This window comes from Gymnodraco acuticeps, unplaced genomic scaffold (genome assembly GCF_902827175.1).
Source record: "Gymnodraco acuticeps unplaced genomic scaffold, fGymAcu1.1, whole genome shotgun sequence".
Taxonomy (NCBI): Eukaryota; Metazoa; Chordata; class Actinopteri; order Perciformes; family Bathydraconidae; genus Gymnodraco; species Gymnodraco acuticeps.
This window is the reverse complement of record NW_022989899.1, coordinates 2,770,713-2,791,503: the sequence shown is the minus strand read 5'-3', so window position 1 is coordinate 2,791,503 and position 20,791 is coordinate 2,770,713.

Below are 20,791 nucleotides of genomic sequence, written 5' to 3'. Positions count from 1 at the left end.
TCTAGTTCCTCCTCTGGTTCCTCCTCTGGTCCCCTCAGGAGTCCCCTCTCTAGTTCGCCTCTCGAGTCTCCTCTCGAGTCCCCTCTCGAGTTCCCCCTTGGTTCCCCTCTCGAGTTCCCCCTTGAGTCACGTCTCAAGTCCCGAACCAATGTCCTGGTCCGTTGGAGGTTCCGCTGGGGGTCCTGCCAACTCCAAGTACTGTCCCGTTGGAGGCCCCGTCAACTACTCCTCTGCCGGGGGTCCTACCAATCCATGTACTGTCCCATTGGAGGTCCCGCCGACTACTCTCCTGCCGGGGGTCCTGCCAACCCTTTGTCCTGTCCCGTTGGAGGCCCCGCCGACTACTCTCCTGCCGGGGGTCCTGCCAACCCTTTGTCCTGTGCCGTTGGAGGCCTCGCCGACTACTCTTCTGTCGGGGGTCCTGCCAACCCTTTGTCCTGTCCCGTTGGAGGCCCCGCCGTCTACTCTCCTGCCGGGGGTCCTGCCAACCCTTTGTCCTGTCTCGTTGGAGGCCCCGTTGATTACTCACCTGCCGGGGGTCCTGCCAACCCTTTGTCCTGTCCCGTTGGAGGCCCCGCCGACTACTCTCCTGCCGGGGGTCCTGCCAACCCTTTGTCCTGTCCCCTTGGAGGTCCCGCCGTCTACTCTCCTGCCGGGAGTCCTGCCAGCTCCTTGTCCTGTCTCGTTGGAGGTCCCGCCGACTACTCTCCTGCCGGGGGTCCTGCCAACCCTTTGTCCTGTGCCGTTGAAGGCCCCGCCGACTACTCTCCTGCCGGGGGTCCTGCCAACCCTTTGTCCTGTCCCCTTGGAGGTCCCGCCGTCTACTCTCCTGCCGGGGGTCCTGCCAGCTCCTTGTCCTGTCTCGTTGGAGGTCCCACCGACTATTCTTCTGCCAGGGGTCCTGCCAACCCCATGTCCTGTGCCGTTGGAGGTCCCACAGACTGCTCTTCTGCCGGGGGTCCTGCCAACCCCATGTCCTGTGCCGTTGGAGGTCCCGCAGACTACTCTTCTGCCGGGGGTCCTGCCAACCCCATGTCCTGTGCCGTTGGAGGTCCCGCAGACTGCTCTTCTGCCGGGGGTCCTGCCAATTCCATGTCCTGTGCCGTTGGAGGTCCCGCAGACTACTCTTCTGCCGGGGGTCCTGCCAACCCCATGTCCTGTGCCGTTGGAGGTCCCGCAGACTGCTCTTCTGCCGGGGCTCCTGCCAATTCCATGTCCTGTGCCGTTGGAGGTCCCGCAGACTACTCTTCTGCCGGAGGTCCTGCCAACCCCATGTCCTGTGCCGTTGGAGGTCCCGCGGACTACTCTTCTGCCGGGGGTCCTGCCAGCTCCAGGTCCTGTGCCGTTGGAGGTCCCGCAGACTACTCTTCTGCCGGGGGTCCTGTCAACTCCATGCTTTGTCCCGTTGGAGGTCCAGCAGACTACTCTTCTGCCGGGGTCCTGCCAACTCCATGTCTTGTCCCGTTGGGGGTCCCGCAGACTGCTCTTCTGCCGGGGGTCCTGCCAACCCTATGTCCTGTCCCGTTGGAGGTCCCACCGACTGCGCTCCTGCCGGGGGTCCTGCCAACCCTATGTCCTGTCCCGTTGGGGGTCCCGCCGACTGCCCTCCTGCCGGGGGTCCTGCCAACCCTATGTCCTGTCCCGTTGGGGGTCCCGCCGACTGCGCTTCTGCCGGGGGTCCTGCCAACTCCTGGTCCTCTTCCGTGGGGAATCTTGCCGACACCTGTCCCACCGGCTCCGGATCCTGTCCGGTCGACACCGGCTCCTGCCCGGCCTCCGGAGCTGTCCGGTCTTCGCCCTCGAGCCCGGCCCCCTGAGAGTCGCGGTCTTCGCCCTCGAGCCCGGCCCCCTGAGAGCCGCGGTCTTCGCCCTCGAGCCCGGCCCCCTGAGTGCCGCGGTCCTCGCCCTCGGGCCCGGTCCACTGACTCTTCCTGCCGTTGCCTTCGCCCTCGGGCCCGGCCCCCTGACTCTTCCTGCCGCTGCCTTCGCCCCTCCATGGTCCTCACCTTGGACTCTGTCTTGCCCCCGGGCCGTCCGCCCGAGTCCCCCTTTTTGGACTCTGCCTTGCCCCCGGGCCGTCCGCCCGAGACCCCTTCCTGGTCCTCTGCCTTGCCCCCGGGCCGTCCGCCCGAATTCCCCTTTTTGGACTCTGCCTTGCCCCCGGGCCGTCCGCCCGAGACCCCTTCCTGGTCCTCTGCCGTGCCCCTGGGCGGTCAGTTCAGTCCCGTCCTCCTGACCCCCTCCACCCACCCTGGTGGCTTATTGATGCGTCCCTCCTCCGGACCCCCTCCACCCACCCTGCTTGGGGTTTTGGATTTTTTTGTTTTTGTTTTGGGACGTCTGGGATCCGTCCCTTGAGGGGGGGGTACTGTTAGGATCTGTCTGTGTTGGTGTTTTTCTTGTCTTTTTCTATCTTTGGGTTTCCTGTTTTATTTTGTAAAGTGTTCACCCCCGTTTCCTGCCTGTTTGCTTTCTGTCTGTTTCCCTCCCCGATTGTGTTCACCTGGTACCTCTGTGTTTTCTCCTCCCTCCTCACCTGTCTCGTGTTTATGTGATTAGTCCTGGGTGTATTTAAGTTCTGGGTTTTCCGTCTCTCTTTGTCGGGTTCTCTTGTGTTGTGAGTAAACTGCGGTGAGTGTTCTGTTCTGTCTGGAGATTTGTAGCCTTGAAATAAAGGAATTATTTTGTCAGTTAAATCTGCATTTGGGTCCTGCTTCCTGCACACCGTAACACATCCACTGATACACATCTTTATGGTCCATTGACTCACCCACTAGATCAATAAACTAGACACCTCAGTAAGCAATACTTTAAGCTAATTCAAGCAATACACCACCAACACAAAATAGAAAGGCCCTTGCAGCTAACACATATTCACCAGGCATGACCTGGTAAGTTAACAGACATACATAATTCATTATAGCATCCACACCAACAGAACATACACTCACCAAATGACATAGCAACACCATCAACTGCATACATATACATGATTCTACAACAACATTACAAAACCATCATATACAGTAAACCCTAATCCTTACACTCCCCTTCCCCAAACCTTAACATCTCCTTCCCTCCAGCTACATATAGAGCCAAGTGCCATCTGGTCAAATCCAATTTACAGGACTGGTGCATGACAGGAACTAAACCAATCCGGATATTGGGAGACTCCAACCTTTCCAGAATCCCACCCATCCCAGGAACCAAAACATCCAAATTGACAGCTACCCAGGGCCAAAGCCTACAATTTATTAGAACTACTTAAACCCAACCCACCCCCTAGGGTCTAAACTCTTATCCTGTCTAGTGGTATCAATGAACCAGAACGCCAGAGAAACTATAGCACGGCTCAGGGCTCTTCACAAACTTGCCAAAACAACCTCACCCACACAAAAACAAATCTATAACCGATCAATGAATATAGGTTCTAGACGCCAAACCCCTGACTGGTATCCTACACAACATGATCACAACCAGACCAATCAAGATCCATTGGATGACACACACAGCTCAACTCATACTGGAAAAATGACTCCAACAGTTACAGATAAATGTATAACGCTTTTAAACGCAATCCAGCATACAGTATACACCTACACGTAACCTACAATCTGACGGGACCCACATCTCCTCTAAACCCAATCCCGAACCTGACCTGGGGTGGAGTTCATCATCCACAGTTATCAGTCTCGATCATTTTTCCTCTCTGCAGTACAGCAGCGGCTATTGCAGAGGGGTCTGACCTTTGTTCCATGCCCCTCTGAGTAACTTCGTAGGCATCTACACCGATACCAGATAACCCTTGCCCCACCATGTGATTCTTCACATTAGACCTAGAGTATCAGACTGCAAATGTTATTATGGCCAACTATCCACCAAGCATGCTTCATCAAATATGCCACTATTTGGACCTAATCAGACCCATACTGTTTCGACTCACTCCTACCGCTTCACAATTGATATCAACAGTCCATATAATAAATAAATAGGCCCATCAAATGGTATCCTTAGTAATCAGCAAGTCATCAACCACACACAAAATACCAATTGAACGGGTTCCTTCAGGCCTACCATGACACACTTCTATATCGTATAGGTAATCCCAGCACCATATAGATAGAATAGTTGCGACAACGGAAGTCCAAAATGCTTGATCGTCACGTGGTTCAGGGCGACTCAATAGTTCCCCGGAAGTTCATGGCGGGCCATTTGAATCACGATTTGAATGCATTAATACCAGGATAGAAATGCAATTTTTGGTAATTAGTGGTCAATAAAGGTTTTGATTTGCAATATTTATACAACATATCGATATGTGTATGTAGTCACATCAATGGTTTTTTGTTTTTTTAAAGTAACATTTGCTAATATTTGAGGATTAAGATAAAATAAGAAGTACTTTATTGATACCAATTGGGGAAATGTTTACGCTGCAGCAGCAAAAGACAAGGCATTAGACAGTTAAAAGACTAGAATTAAACAATCGAAAATGTAAACATCTTAAATAAAAATAAAATAGCATTACAAAAAGTAGAAAAATATACAGTGTGAACAGCTATCTTACCTGTTAACATATACATGTTAGGCTAACGTTGCCTTGGTTAAAGAGCCTGTTGTTTATTGCTTTGAATTCTTTAAAACAAATATTATCTTCTTAAACCTGTATGGTAGTCAGGAGCATCACATCCTAATGTTTATTGATATATTTAGAGGGAGGGAAGGAAGGTTTCAAAATTCAGATTAGAATAATTTCTACCATTTCTTTAATTCATGGTGGTTTCAGTAATCCCATGGTAATTGAGGACATAAGTAATCTAAATGACTAATGTAATCTTTATGACTTTCAGAAAGGACAGGAGACCGACAGGTGACTATCAAAGGACTAGCAGCAGCATGATGATGATGATGATGATGATGATGATGTTAAATGTGTTGTTTTAGGAACATCCATTGTAAATAAATGGAATTCAATAAACATTGAATAGCATATCATGCAGTTTGTCTGTGCCTTTTCCTCCGTGTTGTCCTGGCATATAGTCTCCCCCATGGTTTGCTGTGCTGCCGGGGGATGCTCCAATCGCTCAGAGAAAGGAGTACACATGAAGTTTCCCCACTGACACAGAGAGGAAGAAAGAATGGCTGGCTCAAGTCAGCAGGAGCAATTTAACTATCACAAAAGACAACAACAGCAACAACAACATATGTGAGGCAATCATATTTTTCACAAAACAAAGACCACACCATTGGGAAGCTTAACGTCTGTTTAATCAAAAATAAGGAACAGGGAGAGGCTTGCAAAACTGCAAAACATTGCAGGTCTTCAGGCTCCATTGAATCCACCTGGGGTTCTTGTGCTGAGAGAGGGAGACAGGAGAAAGGGTTAGATACATCTAGCAACCTATAGGATGGGAAATTGCTGACCTATTTTAAACTTATCTTGTGTTTTCACGCTCACTTAAGTCCCTCTCCCTTTGCCATCAATCCAAAATCAGCTGAGCTGCAAGATAATACAGACAGGTAATAATCAACAGAATCACAAAGACATAATATGACTCTGCTAAAAACACTCACCCATAAATTATGTTTTTGTTTACTGTTTAGAAGTCTCAAATATCCACTCTAAATCCATATCAATAACGATGTATCACAAAAATAGCTCTCTTCCTTATTATTGTGTAACGTTCGTTAACTATATTATACTAGCTTGAACTCCAAAATGGATATCCTCATTTCACCACCTCCACCCACTACAATCACACGCCCCAATGTTATATTTAACTAATATGTAACTCCCTCCACCCCGGATAAAAGCACGTTAAGAAGCCCCTTTTCTCCACAACGTTGGGTTGAAATAACATTAGGAGAATGGATGAATAGGCTGTTCATGGTTAACGTGTGTTGCTAACGTTATCCGGAATCCTAGCCTAATCTGTTATCTGTAAACGTTCCCTAAATCTACTGATTTAGGGATAATCTTCACGGAATCCACTAACATCCTTTAATACACATGTTAATTTGACTCAGATGTGCTGATAATATCCGCAATATACATCTTTAAACGTCTTCTTACCTTTCAAAGTCCAACACGAACGGTATTCTTTCACACACACATACGGGTATTGGGCCGAGGGCGACACCGTACTTCCGGTATCCGCCGTTTTACGCGAGGTGCAAGCAGGCCAAGGGTTTAGCCGTACACCGTCTAGGTGTTGCTCAGCTTCCTGTACTGAATATCATAGTCTATTGCCTTAATCAATATCTAGTCAACTCTAAAATACCACATATATGCAATGGCATGATAATATTATTGTGACAAGTGGGGTATTCACCTGGTGTTTCCAGAAATTAGACGTAGATGCAGCCAAAATCGACGCAGTCTGTAAGGGCAATCCGACAACCCACACAGCTCTAGTTTACGCTGGTAACGACCTAGAGCACACCCCTCAAGTCCAGAGATGTAATCCGAAGACATGCAGCGATTTCTTCGGTCCTTAATTCAGAAAAAAAACCTAGTTAGCTAGCTGTTTATATTTGCACTTCCAGGATATTTGCACCTCCATGAAAATGGCGTATTTATATATATATATATATATATATGGCGCATGTTGCATTGTGGGTAGCTCGTGACGTCACTGTGTGTGAGCTGCCAGCGCCATATAGGGCCCTTCTCACTTCGGTTAAATGGATTCCTTGCGTCCCTCACTTGCGTCGTTTCCCTGTGACTAGTCCCTCCCACCAGGGAAGCATGGAGAGGCGCAAGGAAACCACGAGAAGCAGGGAAATGAGTTTTAAGAGCAATGGGACGTCCTTTCCTCCTGAGCGTCACGTGAAGCGACGTCCGTTTGTGATGACGCTGCACAGCTGATCGTCTGACAGCAGCCAGCTCTGTCCCCGTTATTTCCACACACACCCCCGCCTCTGTTAGTACACATTTACTGACACAAACATTTGTATCATCTGTTATAGACCCAAATAAATAAAATAAAATAAGAACTAATTCTCAAAAAAGATAAACGCCATTCTTAAAATGTATAAACGAACAATAGTTTGATTAATATTGATTAGAGTGCACAATAGAAATAAAATAATTCAGAGAAGAAAAAGAGATATGTTATCTATCAAAACCCAGTTAGATTAACATTCATTGGATTGCACACTTTGTGTGTTTGTTTGGATATGTAGCAAATTAACATTTTTAATAGCACTTAATGACTGATTGAATGGAAATGACAATAAATGAAAATGTAAAACGAAAAAAGCGATCATGAAAATGTTTCCAAAAAATGAATAAAATGATTTTTGACCACTTTGTTGTTCAGATATATCACATATTTGTAACTAAATGATACATTAATTGAAACAAAACATGGTAGACTGAGGAGTGACTCCCGTGAGGTTCATGTATTTTCTTCACTCCGCTGGGAAACTGCTCTCATGTCAAGAAGCATCAGATCAGTGCATGCGCTGCATCGTCCAATCAGTGAGCGATACACAGTAAGGGGGCGGCGCGAGTGTCTGAGGATTTAATCGGAGGATGGTCTGGTGGTTCCTCGATTATAGCTCCTCCATTATCGCTCCTCGCTCCTCGGTCCTCCGGCAAAAATAAGGCCATTGGGACTCAAGATGGCGCAGACAAATCAACTTCCGGTGAGACCGAGACCAAGGAGCGAGGAAATGAAAAATAAGAGAATTTAAACGCAGCCATAGAGAGAAGAGTTACGACAGCGGAGGACCAAAATGCGTGATCGTCACGTGGTTCAGGGAGACTCAATAGTTCCCCGGAAGTTCGTGGTGGGACATTTGAATGCATGATTACCGGAGATAGAACTACGATTTTTGGTAATAAGTAGTGAATAAAGGTTTTGATTTGCAATATTTATACAACATATCGATGTGTATGTAGTTACATCAATATTTGAAAAAGTTAAATTTGCTAATATTTGAGGATTAAGATAAAATAAGAAGTACTTTATTGATACCAATTTGGGAAATGTTTGCTTTGCAGCAGCAAAAGACAAGGCATTGTACATAAGACAGTTAAAAGCCTAGAATTAAACAATCGAAGATGTAAACATCTCAAATAGAAATAAAATAGCAGAAAATATACATAGTGTGAAGTGAACAGCTATCTTACTTGTTAACATATACATGTTAGGCTAACGTTGCCTTGGTTAAAGAGCCTGTTGCTGTTGTTTATTGCTTTGAATTGTTTAAAACAAATATTATCTTCTTAAACTTGTATGGTAGTCAGGAGCATCACTTCCTAATGTTTGATATATTTAGAGGGAGGGAATGAAGGTTTCAAAATTCAGATTAGATTCATTTCTACCATTTCTTTAATTCATGGTGGTTTCAGTAATTCCCTGGTAACTGAGGACATAAGTAATCTAAATGAGTAATGTCATCTTTATGACTTTCAGAAAGGACAGGAGACCAACAGGTGCCTATCAATGATTGTCAACTGACAGTAAATAAATGGAATTCAATAAACATTGAATAGCATGTCATGCAGTTTGTCTGTGCCTTTTCCTCCGTGTTGTCCGGTATATAGTCTCCCCCATGGTTTGCTGTGCTGCCGGGGGATGCTCCAATCGCTCAGAGAAAGGAGTACAAATGTAAGGTTTCCCCACTGACACAGAGAGGAGGAAAGAATGTCTGGCTCAAGTCAGCAGGAGCAATTTAACTATCACAAAAGACAACAACATATGTGAGGTAATCATATTTTTCACAAAACGAAGACCACACCATTGGGAAGCTTAACGTCTGTTTAATCAAAAATAAGGAACAGGGAGAGGCTTGCAAAGCTCTGGGAGTTGAGACTAAGGTGCAGGGTGAGGGTCTCATTGCAGGTCTTCAGGCTCCATTGAATCCCCCTGGGGTTCTTATGCTGAAAGAGGGAGACAGGAGAAAGGGTTAGATACATCTAGCAACCTACAGTATAGGATGGGACATTGCTGACCTATTTTAAACGTACCTTGTGTTTTCACTCTCACTTAAGTCCCTCTCCCTTTGCCATCAATCCAAAATCAGCTGAGCTGCAACATAATACAGACAGGTAATAATCAACAGAATCACAAAGACATAATATGACTCTGCTAAAAACACTCACTCATAAGTTACGTTTTAGTTTACTGTTTGGAAGTCTCAAATATCCACTCTAAATCCGGAATCCGGAATCCTAGCCTAATCTGTTATCTGTAAACGTTAAATATACTGATTGAAGGGATAATCCACTAACATCCTTTAATACACGTGTAGTTAATTTGATTCAGATGTTCTGATAATATCCGCAATATAAATCTTTAAACGTCTTCTTACCTTCAAAAGTCCATCACGAACGGTCTATTATGCTGCAACCATAGACTGCTAGCCGCAGATCCTCTCAATAGTTGCCGCTAACTTCCGGGGAACTATTGAGAGGCTCCAGAATCCGCCATTGCTGTAAAAAACTGGTCCATTGGAGTGAACGGAGATGTCGTAACTCTTCTATCTATATGGTGCTGGGTAATCAGTCCATATAATAAAGAAATAGGCCCATCAAATGGTATCCTTAGTAATCCGCAATTCATCAACCACACACAAAATACCAATTGAATGGGTTCCTTCAGGCCTACCATGACACACTTCTATATCGTATAGGTAATCCCAAACAACAATTTAATGGTATTTTACGCAGGGACCAGAATGGGCATTTGACTTAAAGTGGAGAGCATGCACGGCAAACCCACAGACACGCTACGGTGCCTTAACCCCAACCCCAACCCAAGGGTAAGGGCTAAGGTTAAAGATGTAAAAAATAGCCGCACTTTGAGACATTTTAATTACATTTTATATTTGGAGTCAATGAAAGCTACAGTACATGAATGAAAAATGCTAGAGGTAACACACTTGGTGCACATAAGCTGAGACAGAAGACAATCAAACACACTTAATTCCATGACACCACTCCTCACAGTTGGGGATGAAATCACTGACCAATATGAACGCTCATCTTGCTCTACACACTTATACACATCAAACCATTCCACATGAGTTCTTGTGATGTAATTACTTTTCACTTGATGTGAAAAATTATTCAGAGTCAATGAGACGGAAAGTGTTCTGCAGTCGATCACAAGAACTGGCTTTGTTTACTTCCCCCAACACATCATTTGCTCTAACTCGCATTTACAATGATACTCTGTCTTACCGTCATACACATTTCAACTGACTGCATTGTATGCATGTGTGTGTTTGTGCAATCCTTTATATTTCTTGTTCTATATTGTGTTTTCTGTCTATTTGTTTCCATTTGGATGCCAGCCGGTGTTCAAATGCATCTGTAATATGATGAATCTCCTTTGTACTGAGCCGTATCAACAAACATTATTGTGTTGTGTATTATTTTACACCCCATTTACACCTTACTACCATGTGATAGGAATACAAACACATTTAAGCGTTTAAATGGCAGCATGCAGATATACCTTAATGTTGTTGAGAATGAAATAAATGTTGTATTCGAATACCAAATATGACTTTGGTGTTGACTTTTCATTGATCTTGAGTTATTGGAAATGTTAATGATCAAAACTAATCCTACCACTGGAATATACTAATAGTATAATTAGGCCAATTAGTATTAATTAGTCATGCCTAATCTTTATCTGGAACTGTTCGGCTATCAGCTTTAAATGGGCCTATTTTTCCCTTTCCCATAGTGTGTTATATAGATTTGTGTGCATGTAAATAGTCTGCAAAGGCTTAAATAACAAAGTACGTGCCACAGGGACTTTCATAGTGACATAACTATGTAACAATTGCGCTTCTATACACATTGTACGTGATTGGCTTAGGGCCAATCGAAACAGAGCCGGCCAGCTAACTAATCAGAGCAAACTGCAGGCTCTGGTCACAGACAGAGGGTGAAAAGAGGTGCTGCAGCACAGGCAGTATGAGAAAATACCTTTTTTAACATTAAAGCATTTAAACATGTCAGGGTAGAGGCAAAAAATACTAATATGAACCTTAAATTGAGCATAATATAGCCCCTTTAACCCTTGTGTTGTGTTCGGCTTCCCCGTGACCCGTTTCAAGTTAAAATGATATAATAACTACGCTCTAGTTTTTTGTTATCGGAACAAGGCTTCATGATATCCTCCACAACAGCTACTGTATATAAACACTACAAAACTGATTTTGTAAATTTTAGCCAAGTCTGAAGGTCTCTAAAAAAAAAGTGTATAATTGTTATAATGGTGTTCGGGCCCAATCAAGATTCATCTTTGACTAAAGACAAATTAAAGCTAGTTAACACAAAATGTGATGGCTCTGATCAATACATTGATCATATTTTGGGATAAAATCTTACAGTGAGACTGTACAGGAGACAGTGCACGATCCAGCTTTAACACATGTATTCAGATCCTGCATGGTTTTCTTTGTCCACCTGATGGCAGTATGACTCTAGCTATGAAGCTTCCACTAAATCCTCCCTCTTTGTTCTCCTGCCAATTTCTCTTCTCCTGATGCCTTTTTCCCCTTACAACATCTATGAGAGGAGAGAAAAGGAGAAGAAAAAAGTATCCCCGGGTTAAAATAAATAGCCTTTCACAGTTAATTTAATTGACTATTATGTACAAAATCGAGGTAATTCCGCCTCAGCTGCAATAACAAACAAAAATAGCATTGCCTCAGCAATCAGTTACCACACAAACAGAGAAAGGCTTTAATCTGCTTCTATCACACAAGATCCAAGAATGAAGTTTGTTCAGACACTGAGGCACCTGTTTTTGAATTGTTGTAACATCTCTGCAGAGGAATAATACACTCAGTTGAAGAAATTAAGAGAATGAATATGTAATATTCTGCAAGAGAACAGAAGAGTACTGTGACATATAATTAGATTTATATTTCATGTCCCTATTGCCTTATTAAGAAATGGATTTTAGTATGTACATTTTAAGGAAGGTTCAGTTCCTTCAAGGACAATTTTATTTGCAATAAGAGTTAACCTTGTGGGGAAAAAATGGCAAAATGAGAGGACATTTCTTAACTTTCCTGTCATTTCATAATGTCTTTGTGTAATTTCAGAGGTTCAGAGTTGAGGTCAGTGTCCAGAAATTGGTCCTTATCCTCCACTCTATAACTTCTTTATCATCTTTCTCTCCTGCTGGGTAAATGCATGGGGTTGTACGGGTGTGTGGTATGTGTGAGTGTGTGTGTCCCTCAGTGCATGTGAAACAGAGAGCAAGTCAGTCTGAGGTGTTGCTGTTCTCGCCTGTCCTGCTACCTCCAGCTGCTTGTCTACCGCCCCCCACAGGCTGGCAGAGGTTACCCCATGCTGACCTGTTTAATTGTCTGTCTGTCCTAGGGCCCACCGATGAAAGCGTGTGCGTGTGTTGCCGCTGCGCTGAGGAGGACATGGATGACACACGCACGCACACAAGGGGTAAGAGCATAGAAATATGAACCAAACCTCGCAGGGCCTCTGTTAGATGCTGTCAGGCAGAAGTGTGTGTCCCATTAAAATGTGCTTAAATCAAGGAGCTTCTCTCAAGTCTGCCTGTTGCTAGAGCAGCTAAAACAAGTGCACACATCCCACTCACAGGTTTAGAAACTGTAGCTTCACACAAGCAGCTAGAGAAACAACTCAGAGAGCCAAGACAGCACAATGCTCTCAATATGGTATCCTAATGATAGGAACCGTTTTTTTCTCTGTATCTGGATTATTAACATCAAAGGAACATTTAATTATACAGATACACTGAATTTCCAAATCCCGTTTCGAAATAGGAAAAATCTGCAACATTTAAAATGAGTCAAACTCCACTGCTTGCTGTAAATTCTCAGACATTTCAAGGACTCATTTCACAGCACAGTTGAATACTTGATTCTGATTGGTCAATTTTCAACATTCTACAGTCCATTTCTGTATAACAGACCGCTGCTAGGTATAACAGACTGTTGCTAAGGATGTTCTGATCATAGGACCACACTCAATCCACAAAAAGTAGTTTGGTAGATAATCAACAAGGCCATGTTTGCTTCCTATTACTCAAAATGCCTGGAATATTTTTTGAATATTGATTTTTATATATTAGGAGAGCATACCACTTTGGAAATTCATTATGAACTTTCATAAAAACAAAAGGAGAAGAAGAAGAAGAAGAAAACAGTGCAGAAATAGTAAAAGAGGTTAAAAGACACAAAAAGCATGATGACATAAGTGGCAAAATGAAGAAGACGGACAGGAATTAAAGACATTTCCTGCTGAAAATGCGTGTGAATGCTGTAAACTGTGTACATTTGTTGCTGAATTTAGCTGAAAATGCAGAAAAAGCTGAATATTTTATTAGTTGAATGGTCTCTGTAGCTGCTTTTAGCTACAAAAACCAAGTAAATGTGTTGCTGAATTTAGCGGAGAAATGCAGAAAAGTGAAATGATTTGAATCAAAATTGTCACAGCTCAAATGCATTGCAATGACTTTGTTGAAAACTTGAAAGTGAAATGTTAAACTAAGAGTAGGAGAAATAGTGAAGAAGCTTAATATTTAAAAGAAAAGGTTTAAAAAAAGGTATAAACAACAACATGTATAGCCTTGATGTCCTGAAATAGCTGAATAAGTTAATAGTTGAATGGTTTATAGCTGAAAGTAGGCTGAAGGAGTTAAATATTAAATGTAAGTAGTAGTGAATGAATGTGTATTAAGAAGAGAAAAGAAAAAAATGCTTTGAAAAGCAGCAGAATATTTTAACTGCAAACTTTTGAACTAAAACCAAACGTCACCAATAATGTATAAAATATGTGTAATGTGTTGAAGTCAGTATGAAGTCTCCATCAGACAGAAAATAATAGGCTGAAACAGCCTTTAATCTCCAGTCTGTTTGTTTGTGTTTGAGGTGACGACTTAATCAAACACCTGTGTGTGTAAGCCCAGAGATCAAAGGTTACCATGGTGACGACGTTATCAAACACCTGTGTACGTGAGCCCAGATATCAAAGGTTTTCCATGTAGATGAGCTGTGAAAGGAGAGCCTTTCCATTGTTCAGAATGAGAAATAAACCTCTTACATTTCTAACTATAGTTTAAAAACGGCAGCTGCTTTCTGTAAAATGTCAACACGTGAAGCATGTCAAGGACCCTGAGCATCTGAAGTGTGCTTTTCGTGCACTTTCGGGTCAATAATGTGACATTTTTGGCAGATTTACTAAAGGTGTGCAGCTGGTGCTCTGAGGACAAATCAGGCTGAATTTACAATGGGCCTTAATGGAGACATGTTGAAAGTTTTTGTCACTTCATGCCCTCAAGAGACATTTTGTTAAAAATGTTTGCTTAATATTTTTTTTTTTTTCAACGTACAGTAAGAGAGGTTTTCCTACGTTTTTCATGAAAAATGATATCCAATGAGTGTAGGGTTTGGGAATTATGGCAGGTATAACACATTTTTTGGCGAATTTCAAGCTGTCCTCCACTCTGTTTTGAGATCAAAGCACTCTAGACTTAACGAGCGGCGCAATACACACTAATGTTACAATCTGAAGAAGGCCTCTTTACCAAGCTCCAAACTAAGTTAAATATCTCAAAAAGTGTAAATTTCATAAACAAGAAAAGTCATAGCACACATGTCCTGAAGGAGCTGATCATTTTAACATTTGAATGGTTTCTGTAGCTGAAAATATGTGGAAGGAGTAGCATTTGGCGCACGGTGTAGTTAAAAGAGGATTTGAAGGTTCCTCCCATTGACATGTTAAAAAAGAGTTTAAAAAGCTGAATATTTAAAAAAGTATAACATATTTTGAAAAAGTTGAACGTTTCCCATTATGTGCTAAAAAGGCTGAATATGTTTTATATTTGAATGGTTTCTGTAGCTGAAAGTATGCTGAAGTTATTCGACTGCAAAATATTGGTTGAAACTAGAAAATGCATTTCCTGCTGAAAATGCGTGTGAATGCTGTAAACTGTGTACATTTGTTGCTGAAATTAGCTGAAAATGCAGAAAAAGCTAAATATGTTATTAGTTGAATGGTCTTTGTAGCTGATTTTAGCTACAACAACCAAGTAAGTGTGTTGCTGAACTTAGCGGAGAAATGCAGAAAAGTGAAATGATTTGAATCAAAATTGTTACAGCTCAAATGCATTACAATGACTTTGTTGAAAACTTGAAAGTGAAATGTTAAACTGGAAGAGTAGGAAAAATAGTGAAGAAGCTTAATATTTAAAGGAAAAGGTTTAAAAAATATATAGCCTCAATGTCCTGAAATAGCTGAATAATGTAATAGTTGAATGGTTTCTGTAGCTGAAAGTAGGCTGAAGGAGTTAAATATTAAATGTAAGTAGTAGTGAATAGATGTGTATTAAGAAGAGAAAAGAAAGTAAAAAGGATTTGAAAAGCAGCAGAATATTTTAACTGCAAACGTTTGGACTAACTTAATGGCGAGTGATCTGTCGCCATGGCAACGGCATTTGATGAAACCCCATAATACGCTTAGATGGCTGCATCGTTACCAAACCTATGAAGTTTTGGGCCGTTTGGAGCATAGTATATTAATTGAAGGCTGGACCATTAACCATTATCTGAAGTCTGGTGCTGTTTTGGCCCTTTTCATAGGCGTTGCGAGAACATCGTGTTTTTTGGCGAGGGAAATGGCTTAGGGTGAGATGTCAGATTTGACATAGAGCTGTTGAGGCATGGAGAGGTGATATACAGGTGAAGATTGGGGAACGATCAGACCGTGTCCTTTGGAGTTATAGCGACATCGTGTTTTATGGCAAGGGATGCGTTGCCATGGTAACACCACATTATGTAACATCAGATTTGACGTAGAGCTGTTTAGGGCCACAGTGTTAACCATCATGTGATGTTTGGTGGCGTTCTGAGCGTGTCAGTTGGAGTTATGACATCATCGTGTTCCATGATACAGGTGTTTGTGTTTGAGGTAACGTTGTTATCAAACACCTGTGCTTGAGCCCAGAGATCAAAGGTTTCCATGGTGATGTGCAGTAATCAGTGAGAGGAGAGCCTTTCCATTGATCTGAATGAGAGATAAACCTCTTACATGTGAACGTTTTGTTGAAGAAATGTCAAGCGAGCGTCTGAGTCTGCTTTTTACATGTATGTACTTTCGGGTCAATAATGTGGCCTTTTTTTTACCTTTTTGTGAATAAATGTGCTTTAATTTTGAGATGAATAATTTAAATTGGTCGGTTACCTCACTGAGAAGTTGGAGGTGTGGCTTCATCTAACAGCTCACTGTACAGGTTCCTGACTCTTCCAGCACGCCCTGCAATATTTAAAAATGTCTTGAAGACCTTTTGATGAACAATAGCAGTCATGATAAAAGTAAACCTGTGATTTGCCCGTTAAATGTTTGAATGATGATTTTTCATTAGTATTAACTTAATAATATATTAATAATAATTTTGGTAAAGCATTATATTATTTTATCAGAATCAGACACTTTATTTATCCCGGGGGAACAGTTTGTCAAAGGGTTTTGTGACAGTATTAGAATAAAATAAAAACAAAATATTTGTGTATACACAAGAAGTAAAATGTATAATAAAAAGATAAAATAAGATATTATAATATATATGTAATAACATAAAAAACAAAGAAAACATTTCCAATAAAATATACAATAAAATACAAAAAATATTAAAACATAACTTTTTTTTAAGATTATAACTTTTAGAAATCTATACTTTGTGTCATGGTGGCAGAGTGGATACTTCCTGTGAAGTGAGAGCTGAGAGGGATTTCATAGTGTGCTCTCAGTCGTGGATCATAGATGCTCAGCCACCCCAGGGCAACACAGGGTATCAGGATGAACTACAGTCCAGGGGAGGGAGGCTGATATGTTTCTTAACTGTGTGTGTGTGTGTGTGTGTGTGTGTGTGTGTGTGTGTGTGTGTGTGTGTGTGTGTGTGTGTGTGTGTGTGTGTGTGTGTGTGCGTGTGTGTGTGTGTGTGTGAGAGAGAGAGAGAGAGAGAGAGAGAGAGAGAGAGAGAGAGAGAGAGAGAGACAGAGAGAGAGAGAGTGGAGATCATGCATGTGTCGGGGCTATTAGTGGGAGGTGTGTGACTTGGGGGGTAGTAGTGGATGCGGTAGGGTGGATACTGAGGGATGATGTGTGTGTATGTTTGTGTGTGTGTGCTTTTGCACTTCCATGCCAGCCCCCAGGCCGGCCCCATAGTAATTACACACTCCAGTGGCTGGACTGGGAGGGAAATTGAAGGCCTGGGCAGGAGGCCCCAGCTGCCTCAGTCTCCCTCCCCATCAGTCTGCTGCTGATTGAGCTTGCCTTACACACACACACATATATATATATATACACAAACACACACACTGAGGTAGCCATGCCCGCACTAGCAGACTTTTGCTCTATTTCACTTTTGCATACACAATAACTGTCTCACTCTTTCTCTCTCCCTCAAACACACACCAATCCTCAAAGGAAATTCTGCTTTGTGTTGCAGTAATGAGATTCTCACACACCCGCTCTTTTTTACCAGCCCAGGCCAATGAAGGGCAGGACTGAGCGAGTGAGAGGTTGGTGTTCACGTGTGTTCATGCATGTGTGCAGAGTTTGTGTGTTTGACAGCCGCAAATCAAAACACCTTCTTCTGCTCCATCATCATCCAGTCTGAGAAAATGTATAGCAGAGAAGAGGATGGGATCTTGACGTCCTGTAATTAATAATTACAATCAAATAAAGAAACAACAACATGGCTTTTATTTGTTGCCTTTCTGTTTTTCTTTGTATGTGTGTGTCCATATCCATCACATGTCTGTGGTAAAAATGCCCTGGCCTTCACCCAAGAACTGTCATTCTTGATCATTATAGTTAGGTATGGTGGAGGGGAAGGGTGTTTCACAGCAAAATTGCCATTTGTTCCTCGTTAGTCTCTCTATTTTCTGTCACAAATACCAACGCCAGGCATTCTAGACAAAAGGGGTCCAAATATTGAGTTTTTTACTGAAACTGCCATATTATTCAACACAGATAATTATAATGTATAGTTTTTAGCTAAAAGGTTTTATTTAGGATCCCCTGAGACACTGTTTAATAGTCATAGGTGATACTATACATGTTATGCATCTGTATTTGAAATCATCAAAACCATACTGTACCATTTCAAGTTTATAATGAGTGTACTTTTCAAATTTGCTAAATTCATCTCACAACATCCACGTCTTGTAGATCAAATCACATTTTAAGTCCATCTGAGCAGTCCTAATATCCTCCTGTATATGTTTAAATCTCCACTTACCACCCATATTGGCTTTGAACGTTACTTCTTGACATTTGGAAACATGGTGTTTCCTTGTCTTTCAGGCAGGTATTTGTTTCCATTAATTTCTGTACAGTATAACATCATGAAACATCATGTATGTGTTTCGAAAAAAAAGCCCGTAATATTGTATGTGTTCTGATTGCGACAGTAATGCGACTTTGAAAGTAACAAAATATGTTGATCGATGTGAGATGACCTAACGTAAAACTGAACTAATTAAAAATGTTTTCATTTGAGCAGTTGATCAACTGACTAGGCCTACAGTGTGGTGTTAAAACAACAGAGCTTTTAGCATAGTCTATCTTTGCCTACTGGTGTGGATTTTTCAACCAGAAAACGTCATGTTACCAACCTTGTTTCCGGCAGCAGCAGCAAGGCGGCATAAAAGCTCTACAAAACCAATGCTAAGCTTCCTGCCGAGAAGCCAACAGCAGAAAGACACTGTCAGCAAATAAAGCTAACGCCAAAAGCTAATGGCAGAAGCTAATAAAAAAAGTGGAGCATTTAGAAGCTATACATCAAGATATCTTTCTCGGGCGACCCAAACAAAAAAACAATTGAATTTCCTTCCATCAAGTGCTCACAAACACAATTTCCTGTTTGCTAGCATGTAGCCCTTTTTACTTTTCAGTTTGTTTTGCTACCCAAAATTGCAACAAAAAGAAAAGATCTAAGAGTGCAGGATCAATGGAAGTCAATGGCTGCCAAATGGCATCATATTGATTTTATCTGTCTAGTGTATGTTGGATTTTCATGAAATATATGAAATACATGGAGAAATAGCATACACAGTACACACTTGTTGGTCTTACATCAGAGCCAAGCTTTTCAATCCTACCGAGTATATGGCTGTGATAAAGTCACTCTATTCCCCTCCTCCTTCTATATTTCTTCCCCCTACTCTTCACATGCAGTGGGGGGTGCGGAGGGTGCGCGTCATGGACGAGGCAGATTGTGCTTGTGTGTGTAAGGCCGTGGTGTTAGCGGAGGAGGAGAGGGAGGCTGCCGCTTTGAGGATTCTGCCCACTCGCCTCGTCTCGCCTGCCTGGCTCTTTGAAGCTGTTCGATGACCGCACAGGGCAACATCACCGCAGGTGGGAGGGAGACTGGTGCGTGGTGGTAGTGGTGGGGTACGGAAGCCTGTCATTTGTATACAGCTGTTTCTTTCATCTTGTCCAGCTCCACTCCTCCTCCTCCCACTCGTCTATCCCTTCCTCTACTCTCTGCTAGTCTATTCATCTGTTGCTCTGCTCCATCTCCAAGACCCCTTAAAGCTCTTTAAAGAAGTTGCAGCAAGGCACCCAGGCCTGCAGCCAGATGAGCTGGAACATGTTGCAGGAAGAGGAAATAAATGTGAAAGTTGCCGATACAATGGCTGTCATTGAGATCAAACAAAACCGTGCTTTTAAAGACGGGTGCATTTTTCCAAGCACTGCCCTACTCATTCTTATTTTCAGCCTAGGATTCTTTTCATAACAACCTGTGAATTTATATCGCTTTTTATCGTTGATTAATTGCAAAACAATTATTTGATGCAGCTGTTCTGTCACTTTGCCATACAAGCACGGGTAGACAAAGTCAAAGAAAGAAAACAATGCCAGAATTACTATTTCAATAATATGACTAGCAAATAATACATACATCATTATGAAGACCTTTTCTGAATTGTACACAAATAGCTTACACATGCTGAAAGGCCAGTTATTTATGCAGATCCCAATGTTCATGCAAGCAGTTCACTCTGACCGTCTTACAGTTTTAATGCTTTGTTGATTCAGTTATATACTGAACAGTTACCAAATAACAATTGTCTATGACATAGAAAACAAAATCTGTCAATTTTTGTCTATTTTAACAAACATCCTAATTGTCTGTGAACTAAATAAATAATAAAACATAACAACAGAACTCCTGAATAATCTTACACAGTCCTAGCGTCCAATCCCCTCTGTTCTCACGGTAACACAGAGACCACATATGACTTGACGTGTTGCTACATCAATTAGCAGCAATTAACACCAGCCCACTGAGCACCTGCGTTTGGAGCTCTGGCATCTGGGTTGCATTATCAGAAGTATGTTGTTGTATTATCATAATAAGTGCTGAAACACTGACGCCATCCCGCTGGGCTCTTGTCTGTCCCAGGAGGGTCTCAGTGTGTCTCTTTTCCAGCTGAAGTGTTTTTTTGTATCATAAAGAATGTCATGCCAAACCCATCAATCCAAATCATTTAACATACCTCACTTGCTTTAAAGGCCACCTACACATCAGTCAAACATCTATTCTCTATTCCTCTGCTCTTACATGAATGAGTTCCACCACCTCAGTGCTCTCGGCCGGCCATGTTGTTGTAAATGATTGTTTTGCATTGAGTTTCCTGAGTACCATGGACGAATTGAGAGACTGCTCTATACAAACAGGCTGAGTGGTTGTTATTTCAGTGGTGACGCCCGGCTCACCAGACACAGAGGGCGGCATATCGATCGGCTGTCGCTGAGAATGCAAAGCAG